Source organism: Hyaena hyaena, unplaced genomic scaffold (genome assembly GCF_003009895.1).
Source record: "Hyaena hyaena isolate Hyena2069 unplaced genomic scaffold, ASM300989v1 scaffold_1736, whole genome shotgun sequence".
NCBI classification, from domain to species: Eukaryota; Metazoa; Chordata; class Mammalia; order Carnivora; family Hyaenidae; genus Hyaena; species Hyaena hyaena.
The window spans coordinates 198302-210255 of record NW_024082350.1 but is presented as its reverse complement, the minus strand read 5'-3'; positions in this window follow the sequence as shown (position 1 = coordinate 210255).

The following is an 11954-nucleotide window of genomic DNA, read 5'->3' as shown; positions in this document are numbered from 1 at the left end:
TCTCCTGGTGTTGCTGTGTGGATGATGCAAGTGAACACATATAGTGTGCTTGGCATAAAGTAAAAACTATGTGTTAATGATTACTCTTGAATACTTTGTGTCAGACATTCTATGATTATGCATGCTTTTTGTCTCTTTTGACATCTACAACAACCCCATGAAGTAGGTATTCTTTTTCTTACTTACAGACAGACCGAGGCTCAGAGAGGTTAAGCAATATGTTCAGGGTCACACAGCAGAACTCAGACTTTGACTTCCATAACAACCCCATGAAGTGCGTATTCTTTTTCTTACAGACAGACCGAGGCTCAGAGAGGTTAAGCAATATGTTCAGGGTCACACAGCAGAACTCAAACTTTGACTTCCATGACAACCCCATGAAGTAGGTATTCTTTTTCTTGCTTACAGACAGACCGAGGCTCAGAGAGGTTAAGCAATACGCTGAGGGTCACACAGCTAGTGTATAGCAGATTCAGACTGGGTCTGACTGAGAAGCCCGTGCTTTCTGCTTGCTCTGATACAGGAAAGACTGTGTTAGAAACAGTCCACAACTGTTTCAAGGTCTGGAGAGGATTGTGGGGTACACAGTGCAGCAGAGGGCACAGGAGTAAGGTGTGGAAGTGAAGTGTGTGGGGAGGTTGGGGGCAGGGGAACAAGAGAAAGATGGGGAACTTGGAATGAAATTCAAGACCACGGAGCTTAGGTGATTTTCGGTCCAGCCCAGAAGGGAAAGGAAAAGGCTCTTACCAATTTGCCCATTTTGGAGGCAGGAGGGAGACTCCGCCGCCTCAAGGAAAGTGGTTTAGCACCCTCCGCTGCTGCTATGAGCCCCCCTCCTGCTCAGTGTTACCCCGGGTCTTTACCTCTCCGGAGTCTTCCCTCTTCCAAGCTGATGAAAAACAAGGGAGTAACTGCAATCAAAGCATTTGCATTACAAGTAGCCCCACTCCCTGGCTCCCTTCGCGGTGCTGGCGGCTCGGAAGCTTCTGGAAAGCTCCAGCCAGTGGCCCCTGCGCCCCAGCGGTGGGAATGCAAGCCAGGCCTGCGCACACCCCTCTGGGCAGCTGGGGCCCTGAGGGGCTGACCTCCCTCCTTCCCCTGGGGTGGGCCTGGCAATGTGAGGGGCTTTCGGAGAAGAGTTGGGGGCAGGACAGAGTAGTTCTCAACTGCGGAGAGAGCCTCCCTTTCTATTCTTGGGCCGCCAGGCCCCGATGGCTCCAGGGCTGTGGCCAATTAAAGCGGGGACTTGCTAACAAACTGCGCCGTAAGCCCCACCCACCGGCCCCCCCCGCCCCCGCCCCAGGGGAAGGAACTGAGGCCCCCACCCACTGGGACCACTGGCCCTTTGTTCTGGAGATTATGGGGCTCGAGGGGAGAAGGAAGCAGATAGAAATCTATAGGGAAAGCAGAAGATTGTGGCCAGGAGGCCTAGATGGCCCCTGGGAGGAGAGTAGGGGAGGCGGGAGCTTGGACTGAGCCGCTGAGGGCGTGAGTAGAGGGGAAGCTCGGAGAGAGGACCCGCAGGGAGCAGGGATAGGGAAAGAGCTTTGGGGGCAGCTTAGCCTCACTTTCTGTCTCCAGCAGCCCCTCCTGGCTCCCCCAAAGAACTTACGACCTAAGTAAAACAGTGAACTTGCAATGTCACTTTGTTCCCCAGACTCCAGTCTAAGCTCTTGCTTTTGCTTCAGCCAAAACCCAGATGACCCCCTTCAGCTCCCCGCCCGCCCCCCACCCCATACTGTAAGCGCGGGGTCGCCAGTGTCCAGAGAGTAAAAGCCTCCCAAAGCAACTCTGCGGCCCAGAGGAGCGGGAGGGAAGTGGGAGGGAGGGAAAGCAGAAGGGCGACGGCCAGATCCAGGGAGCATCGATCTGGCGTTCTGTGGATCTGCCAAATCGCCAGAGCTGTCCTTGAGTCCCGTTGACCCTTGGTCAGGCTGAGTTTTACCCACCTCAGGGCTGTCGTGAGGGGGGTGAGGGTGGCTACTGGGACAGAGGAGGGGTGCTGTTGGTAGGAAATTGGAGACGGAAGACTCTGGGGAGCTGTTGGGAAGTGCTGGAGGCCAAGTCCACACCTCCAAGGGCTAGCTTCCTTACCTTGCTGGGTCCCTAAACTCCAAATAGCGCAGGGAGGATATAGCTCTCCCCTTAGGCCAGGCTTCCCTCAAGAAACTGCTGTCCCAGAGAGTGCCAGAGCCACAGATGTTAATACTTTGGGACATTTACATTTAAAAAGAGGACCCATCAACTGATGAATGGATAGAGATGTGGTTTGTATATACAATGGCATATTACTTGGCAATGAGAAAGAATGAAATCCTGGCATTTGCAGCAACGTGGGTGGAACTGGAGGGTATTAGGCTGAGTGCAATAAGTCAGTCCGAGAAAGACAGATATCATATGTTTTCACTCATGGGGAACTTGAGAAACTTAACAGAAGAGAGGAAGGGAAGAGGAAAAAAATAATTGTAAACAGAGAGGGAGGGAGGCAAACCATGAGACTTAAAAAGAATTTTTTAAAATGTTTATTTATCATGGAGAGACAGAGAGAGACAGAGCATGATCATGGGAGGGGCAGAATGAGGGGGAGACACAGAATCTGAAGCAGGCTCCAGGCTCTGAGCTATTAGCACAGAGCCTGACACGGGGCTCGAACTCACAAACTGTGAGATCATGACCTGAGCTGAAGTCAGACACTCAACCAGCTGAACCACCCAGGGACCCCAAACCATGAGACACTCTTAAACACAGAGAACAAACTGAGGGTTCATGGGGTGGGGGTGGGAGGGCGGGGAAATATGTGATGGGCATTGGGAAGGGCACTTGTTGGGAGGAGCACTGAGTGTTGTATATAAGCCATGAGTCACGGAATCTACCGCCAAAACCAAGAGCACACTGTATACGCTGTATGTTAGCCAGCTTGACAATTAATTATACTAAAAAATAAAATAAAGCAAAAAGAGGGCTGAGGTGCTTGGGTGGCTCTGTCAGTTGAGCATCTGAGGCTCAGGTCGTAATCTCACGGTTCATGAGTTCGATCCCCGCGTGGGACTCAGGCTCACTGCTGCCAGGGCGGAGCCTGCTTCAGATCCTCTGTACCCCTCTCTCTCTGCCCCTCCCCTGCTTGTACTTTCTCTAAAAAAAAAATGTTAAAAAAGAAAAAAGAGCGTTTTGGGGCCCCAGGGATGGGTCCCTTAAGGTAGTTATTTCAGAAGGATGGCATTTCAGCTCCAGACATTTTGGGGACAGGAGAGCCTTTTAGCAAAGCTTCAGAAGCCATAGAGTTGGTACCTGTCTTGTTTTCCCCACTGGGGCCCTGAGGGCTCAGCATCCCTGGTTGTAGCCGGGCATTTTACCCCTGCCTTTCTCGAGGTCTCCACTCTGGCCAGATTTGACAACCTCCGGCCCTTTCGGCCGGTGCCCTGGGGCCCGGGCTCTGGGTCTTCACCTGCGCGTGTGGTTTCCCCTGGGTGATGGCGGCCATCCTGGCCTCTGTCCTCAGTGTCCAGTGGTCACGGCGGCAGGGAGGCTGGAATGAGGACCGGCAGGCTGAAATAATGCCCGGGCGTTTTCTACTTGTAACAGTGCAAGTTCAGCTCGCAACTTGAATTTCAAGTGGGCCCTTCAGGCAGATTAGGGAGGTCAAGTGAGAGAGTGGAGGCAGCCATTGTGGATTGTCTGAATTCCTAGAAAATAAATTCTAGGAATTTGGCTGTGCCGAGGGAGGAGGGGCAAGGTGAGCACACTCCACTCAGGGCAGGGGTAATCCAGGAGGCCCTGGGCAGGAGGAGGTGGCTTTTTGCTCTTCTTTCTCTATTTGGACACCCTGGGTTTCCAAAAATCACTTGTATTTGAATCAGATCTAAGAGACAAATGAATACTTTTAGCCAAGGGCTCTTTTTTCTAATTTTTTTTTTTTTTCACTGAGCTGCAGTTCCTCTTAATGGAAGAAAACCGCTCCCTCCTAAATACCCGCTTTGGGTGACTGCCCTTTGTTTGAAGTAATCATTGTCCCTAGAAATGGGAAATTACACATTATTGTTTACCAAAAGGAAATAGACATGTTGGATTCCTAGGGTTCTTGCGCCTAGGTAGCCACCCCCCGACCCTGTCAGCAAGCCGGGTGACAGGCGTGCACAGTACATAATGCACACATTCGCTTTTGGCGTTTGGCCGTTGCTGCAGGGGAGACGGTTGGGCCCCGTGTGTCTGACGCAGCGAGCTGGCCATGTCCTTTTTATGTCATCACGGAGGAACTTTTCTGGTTGCAGCTGCGAGTACAGGAAAAAACACTGGGGACAGGGCGTGTCTCCTGCTTACTCTATTCAGCCTCGTTCTGTATTCATGGGTATCTGTTCATGGGTATCTGATTATCTCTCACTAAATCAGAGTGAAAAGTTGAATAGGAATGGTTTATTGAGCCAGCCTGAGCCACATGCTGGTTCACGCAGGTAGGAAAAGGTCTTGGAGGTGGCTCTGAGCACTGTGTCTGTCTCAGCCTTTCTGTGTTCTGGCTTGCGGGGCCTCCCTCCACGGTCTCCCAAGCTCTCCCCTACTTTTCTCACTCTAGCCACTGGCAACCTCTGCAGCCTCGAGCTAGCCTCTGAGCCACACCCGGCTCCTTCCAGTTCTCTTTAACATTCCCTGCTGTCTCCAGCCCCCCTGACTTTTAAGCAGGTTTCTCTTCCCCATCCCTTGGATTTCAGTCTAGGGGGCATTTCTTCCTGGGATTCTTCTTCCCTGCCCCCCATCCCCCGCCCCCACCTGTCTGTACATTCATGCTCCTCTATAGCTTCCTGTTCTCAGCACTGTTCATACTAAGTTATCAGTGACTAGTTGCTTGTCGGTCCGCCTCCCCCATCAGACTGTCTGTCAGCTCTGTGAGGGAGGGATGCAGGCGGCTTGTTCAGCATTACAGTTCCGGCACAGCGCCAGGCACACAGCGCACGGCAGAAACTCAGTAAGCCCTTCTGTCACTATTGTGTCACTTTGTACCCTTCCCCTTAGCAACACGCCCTCCAAGGATCCTGCTGCCCATGCTTGTGTATTTCCCCGATCTCCGACCTCTCCAACCGGTCAGCCTCTATTAGGTAACAAAAACAAACAAAGCAAACCCCAGAAAATCAACAAAAGAAACACACACCAGAACTGGTTCCCTAGTAAGTTATTGCTAACAGGTTTTGCAAATCAGCTGCTTTCCTCGAGCTGGTGATGGTGGAGTCTGATTTAACTTCAGTCAAGGACAGAAAGTCTGCAGCCTGTCAGTCAGCAAACTTCAAAATCCACGCCTTGCCAGTGTGTGGCCCTGCCTTGTTAGGGTGGAAAAGGAGCTAAAGGAAAAACCTGGAGACCCAGGAGGTGAGATGCTGGCTGCAGAGGGCAGAGGGGGTGCTGAATGGGGATGAAGCCTGCAGCTTGGGGGGGGCGGGGAGGTTCCAGATGGCCCCCACCAGAATTGCAGCAGAGAGCTGATGACCAAGAATTGAAGCGAGGAGGAGGGACTCCCCAAATCTGATCATTTTGCTCTGAAACTGGAGGCTGGCATCAGAAATATCACTCATTGCCTGAGTCTGAAAATTGTAATTTCTGATTTTTCTGTGCCCTAATGATTATTTTTTAAAATTTAATTTATTTATTTTTATACTATTTATTTTATTTTTGAGAAAGGGGGAACAGAGCAGGGGAGAGGCGGAGAGAGAAGGAGACACAGAATCCCAAGCAGGCTCCAGGCTCTGAGCTGTCAGCCCAGAGCCCCAGATGGGGCCCGAACTCATGAACCGTGAGATCATGACCTGAGCCGAAGTCGGTCGCTTAACTGACAGAGACACCCAGGCGCCCCTGTTTTTACTAATTAAAAAAAAAAAAAGTCTTTCTGATGAGATTCTGGTTGCAGGCTTTGTTTCACTAAGAGAGGAATACAAAGAAAGCGCCTTCTTTTGCACACGCCCCCTCTCCTCCTTCTTGCCCCTCCCTCCCTTCCTTCCTAGTGAAATTTTTGACCGGAAAGCCCAGCCAGGATGTGGAGAGTTGTGTTTTCCACCTGAAGCAAGGTGGGGCTGCCCTTCTCTTTGTTGCGACAAACTGCGTCACCCCCACCCCGCCGTTCTCTTTGAGCTGGACAAACACAGCGGCAGTCACCCCGTTGCCAGTGCAGACCTTTGCAGAATGAGACAAAGCCCTAGTGTACTTTGCTGGGAAGCACTTGGCCGTGATGGCCAGGCATGTGAGCGCACGAGAGCGTTTGCGGGGCCCCTGCACTCAGCGGCGCTCACACGCACACCTTCCAGGGCCTCCTTCGAGGACAGCAGGGCCGGAGTGTGGTAAACGTGTTTATCTTTCCCAGGTTTGGTCAAAGTCCTTCTAGAAAGTGGCTGTTGAGGCATTGAGATCAGAAACCTCCTGGGGAAGCGGGTATGCAGTTGTGTGTTTTCGGGTGGTGCAGTGTGCTTGAGCAGTGCCCATTTGTCAAGGAAGAGATGCCATTCCCAGCCCAACACAGGCTTGTCCTTTGGCAGCTGACCGGGTGTTTGTGCTGGCTCCTTACCCACAGACAGCGGGTCCCTGCAGGGAGGAAGGACTCCCCAGCTGAGGGCGACATGATATGTGAATCAGTGGGTCAGGACCCCCTCCCCTCCCAGGTTGATTCTCTTAATTTAAAGTGGCAAAGAGGGGCACCTGGGTGACTCAGTCTGTTAAGTATCCGACTTCGGCTCAGGCCATGATCTCATAGTTGGTGCATTTGAGCCCTGCGTCGGGCTCTGTACTGACAGCTCAGAGCCCGGAGCCTGCTTGGGATTCTGTGTCTCCCTCTCTCTGCCCCTCCCCCACTTGTTCGTGCATGGGCGTGCTCTCTCTCTCTCTCTCAAAAATAAATAAACGTGAAACAAATTTTTAAGTGGAAAAGAAACAAGATGGACGTGCTTCTTTAGCTAGCCTGGTTTCCAGGATCCACTACGGAGCAGTTTAATCAGCTTAACAACAACCCACAACCCTCGGACCAACTTTACGGAGCAGTTTAAAACCCACTTGGGTTTTATAAATCATCAGAGCTCTGCAGCACGGCTCACCACACCCTGTGTCTGGCTCTATGAGGGACTGCACGTAGGTTTGGGAGGAACAGGTTGAAACCTGACTTTGATCATTAACAAAGCCAGTCTTCCACAGCAAACATGAATCTCCTGGCCAATCAGCTTATCTCAGCCTTCCAGCACCCGTGTGAACTGGCTTGACAGAGAAGCTAGCTGGGCCGGGGTTCAGGTGGGGCAGCCCAGTGCCTATAAGGTGTGATTTGAAGGCCTCAGGAAAGACCCACCCTGGCCTGAAATCTCCCCCCACTGGCTCATCAAGGATGTCTGCAATTTCACTATTAGTGAGTCATTCCTTTGTGTTTACCATGGGCATTCTCCTTGCCCTCCCTCTAAAATGCAGGTTGGTCTGGGGTACAGGATTCCCTTAACCTCCTCACCTTAATTTCTACTATTCGTGTCTTGGATACACCACAACCTCAGTTCCACGTTTTCCCTTTCTAGTTCTACTGAGATATAATTGACGTAAGACCTTGTATTAGCTTTAGGTGTGCCATGCGATGACTTGATATTTGTATACATTGCAAAGTGATCCCCGCAGTAAGCTCTGTTCCACTTTCAAAATCTGAGGCCTCTCTCTAGAGTCACCTCGCCTACGCTGTTCCCTGTGCTGTTCAGTGTAGACAGGAGGCAGAGCTGGAAGCCAGGTGCCCTTGGGGGGGGGGGGGGGGGGGGACCGAGGGGCAGAAGAAGGTGACTGAGGGCGCCAGCAGGATCTCACAAGGCTTCCCGGCTCCGTAAGGGCTGCCGGCCGCGCTCTGGTTCCAGAGGGCGCACAAAGTCCTCTCCACTTTGGGCCACGGTGGAGCCGTGTCGCCCCTTCAGGGCTCCTTCCCTCGCCACTCGGGCTTCCCTCCATCCCTCTGCCCTCCGCACACCGGCCAGCCCTCTCGCTGACCTCCATCCTCACTCTAAGGGGCCCCATGCAGAATAGCGCCTCTCACTGGTAGCCCGGAGGAGCTACAGGCTGACTCAGATGGGAGCTGGGCAGCACCCTTTCCTCTCTCCCCACTTGGGTCTCGATCCCTCCTGACGCTGGGGGAGGGGCCCCACAGCTGCCGACTAGACACCCCACCTTGTGCCGCTGGCTGGAGGGCATGGAGGGCATTCAGTGGGGGGCCAGCCGGGCGCGGTTGGTCTGCCTGAAGGCCGGAAATCATTCTCACCTCTTCCTCGTTCCCTGGCCTAGAAGAGGTGACAGGAGGCTCTCGAAGCCATGTCCCTGCCACTGGGCACTCGTATCAGCCCGTGTCTCTTCCAGAGTCACCTCCCTCCCTACAAAGCGGATATGCCGTAAACTCCACTGGAATATACACTCCATCAGGGGAGCTGTTTTTAATATTTCCCCAGAGTCTAAAACAGTGCCCGGCTCACAGTAGGTGATCAGTAAATATTTGCTGAATGGACATCCTCTTTTGAAGTAATCGCAGCCAGTAAAATACTTTCAACCCCGATGAACATGCAATTGGGCAGGAAGACATTTTTTGGATGAACATTTCCAAAGATTTAATTTTTTTTCTTTACTTTGCCCATCTCCTCACAGAAACTTAACTTAATTTTTTTTTTTTTTTTTGTTTTGAGAGAGTGAGTGCAGGCAAGTGAGAGTTTAGCAGCAGGGGAGAGGGGCAGAGGGAGAGGGAAAATCCTAAGCAGGCTCCATACTCCTCGCAGAGCCTGATGCAGGGCTCAAGTCCACAAACTCTGAGATCATGACCTGAGCCAGAATTGGGAAGCTGACACTCAAATGAGGCACCCAGGCGCCCCTAACATTTTAATAGCTCCTCAAAATTGTCCTCCCAAAAGGCTGTATCCATGTACATTCCCATTCCATACCCTTATTGGTTTTTAATTAATTAATTAGAGAGAGAGAGCTAGAGAGGAAGCAGGGGAGGGCAGAGAGAGGGAGATGGAATCCCAAGCAGGTTGCATGCTGCCAGCACAGACCCTGATGCGGGGCTTGAACTCACAAACTGTGAGATCATGACATGAGCTGAAACCAAGAGTCAGATGCTTCACCGACTGAGCCACCCAGTCGCCGTAATACCGTTATTGATTTTTAGAGATCTCTTTTATTTTTTACCAATCTGTTGGACAAAAACCATTATCTCATTGTTAGAATAAAAATGTTCAGTTCAATCCTTGGGGCCAGGAAATTGTGAGTGATTCACTTTAGTAACATAACCCCATGTATAGTAATAATACAATTGCTATGTATTCTGTTACTTAGTAACTATTTTACATCGAGTAATAATCAGGAATAGTTACGGATCAGTTTTCTCCACATATTCCATCATGATCTTTATTTAAACAAATTTTTTAGGGGTGCCTGGGTGGCTCGGTCGGTTAAGTGTGTCTGACTTTGGCTCAGGCCATGATCTTGCGGTCCCTGAGTTCGAGCCCTGCTTCGGGCTCGGTGCTGACAGCTTGGAGCCTAGAGCTTGCTTTGGATTCTGTGTCTCCCTCTCTTTCTGCCCCTCCCCTGCTCATATTCTGTCTCTTTCCCTCTTAAAAATAAATAAAGATTAAAAAATTTATTAAAAATATTTATTTATTTATTTTGAGAGAAAGAAGGCGAGAGAGAGAGCAAGTGTGAGTGGGAGAGGGGCAGAGAGCGAGGGAGAGAGAATCCCAAGCAAGCGTTGTGCTGTCAACGCAGAGCCTGAGGCGGGGCTCAATCCCATGAACTGCGAGATCACGATGAACCAAAATAAAAAGTCAGACCCTTAACCAACGGAGCCATCCAGGCACCCTGGCCCACTGTGCCTTTTAGATGTAAAACACAAGAATCTGGAGTCTTGGAGTGTACAGGGGAATGACCTCTGCCTCCCCCTGCTCACCTTCTCTTCTCCAAAGTGGCTCCAGTGAGTTCTTTGGAGCCACAGTCTGTCCTTCCTCCATGTCCCTTCCTGCCACACAGCAGCTGTGTCCTGGAATGACACGTCAAATGGTCCAATCTCAAGCAGCAGTGCATTCTCTGCTCCCCAGCCTCTGGATTTCTCCTTTGATAGGTTCAGAACGTGTCAGCTGAAGTTGGTTTTGTCCTTTGCTTGACTTTGAGGTTTTCATCAGGGCCATCTTCGGGTACAGCCATGGGCTGGATCCCGTCTTAATCTGTCCAAGCTCACACATCACCTAGGACAATGGTTTCTGCAGAGAAGTGCATTTTAAAAGGAAGAAGAGCTGTAAGTGCATTTGGGATTTTACACTGTTTAAACAGCATGTCTATTTCCCTCCCTTACTTCCATCTAGACTCCGTATGTTCTTTGCTCTATTTTTTCTCAACCTCTATTCAGGATAATATAAAAATGGCGGCTGTAAAAGATTCGTCCCCCTGTAAGTTTTCTCCAGGCCTGGTTCTTTGTTACTCACAACATCTAGCTTAGAATGATTTAGTGGCTCTGGGGCGCCTGGGTGGCTCAGTCAGCTAAGTGTCTGACTTTGGCTCAGGTCATAATCTCATGGTTCGTGGGTTCAAGTCCTGAGTCGGCTCTGTGCTGACAGCTCAAAGCCTGGAGCCTGCTCCAGATTCTGTGTCTCCCTCTCTCTCTGCCCCTCCCCAGCTCGTGCTCTGTCTGTCTCTCTCTCTCTAAAATAAACATTAAAGAAGAACCATTTAGTGACTTAGTATTAATCTCTGGTGACTGAGTTTGAATAATGGCTTCCTCCTTTGGTTTATGCAGGATTTTAAGGGTTGTGACTTGTTTTGCTGGTTTCAGATTAATTCTGTATTTGTATCAGAAAGGCATTTGCTTGAAAATTTGATTGTTTCATTTTCTAAAGTGAATTGGAGCAGAATTCCTTTTCTTTCCTTTTACCCAGTCCAACTACTACAGAATCTGTATTTTGCTCATTTTAGTAATATTACTCTGTTATTGCTTTTTTTAAATATTTATTCATTTTTGAGAGGCAGAGACAGAGAGCATGAGTGGAAAAGGGGCAGAGAGAGAGGGAGATGCAGAATCTGAAGTAGGCTCCAGGCTCTGAGCTGTCAGCACAGAGCCCGATGCCAGGTTCGAACTCATGGACTGTGAGATCATGATCTGAGCTGAAGTCAGCCACTTAACTGACTGAGCCACCCAGGGACCCCTTACTCTGTTATTTCTAAAGTGTGCAAGTTTTGGCCACAAGGTACCCCAACAGGACACTGCTATATGTTTAGCTAAGAACCATTCTTTCTTCAGGATACTCCTTATTTTGGATATTCTAGTAACTTTGGCTTGAAGATTTCCCTCTTTCATATTTTCTAATCTATGCTTCTGGACACGAGTGGATGGTTTAATGGTTTAGAGTATAGGCTCATGAACAAGGGCTTGGTTTCAGATCTTACCTCTGCCACTTCCTAACTGTGTGATCTTGGGGAAGTTCCTCAAACTCTCTGAGCCTGCTTTCTCTTGTGTAAAACGAAGTAAAAGCAGCTACTCCATCTCCACCATCGCCACAAGGGGTTAACACACAAGTTAAAATAGCAGTTGGTTGGCACGTGGTAAGTGCTGATGTGTTTGCCATTACTATTCAGTCCTTTCTGAAAGAAAAAACATTCCTTTCTTCTGTGGTTATTTAGACTTACTCAGAGTCTCATTTTATAATTGAAAACTGAACAAATTAAAATAGAAGAAAGAATCACTCAATGCTCAGTTACTCAACCAAACCCTATATGGAAAAGGCAAGATTGTTTCTCTAAAATAATTAACACCTGATTCATCCATTAGAATTTTTGAAAATGTGTGGACTAAGAAGAATCAGCATGATGGGATTCATCTATGTGTCGTTTTTAGGTGCTTTGGAGTTTTTCACGCCATTGGTTGTTATCATTCAGCAGAAAGAATATTTCTTCCTCCCTCACTCCCTCCCTTTCCTCCCTCCCTCCCTCCC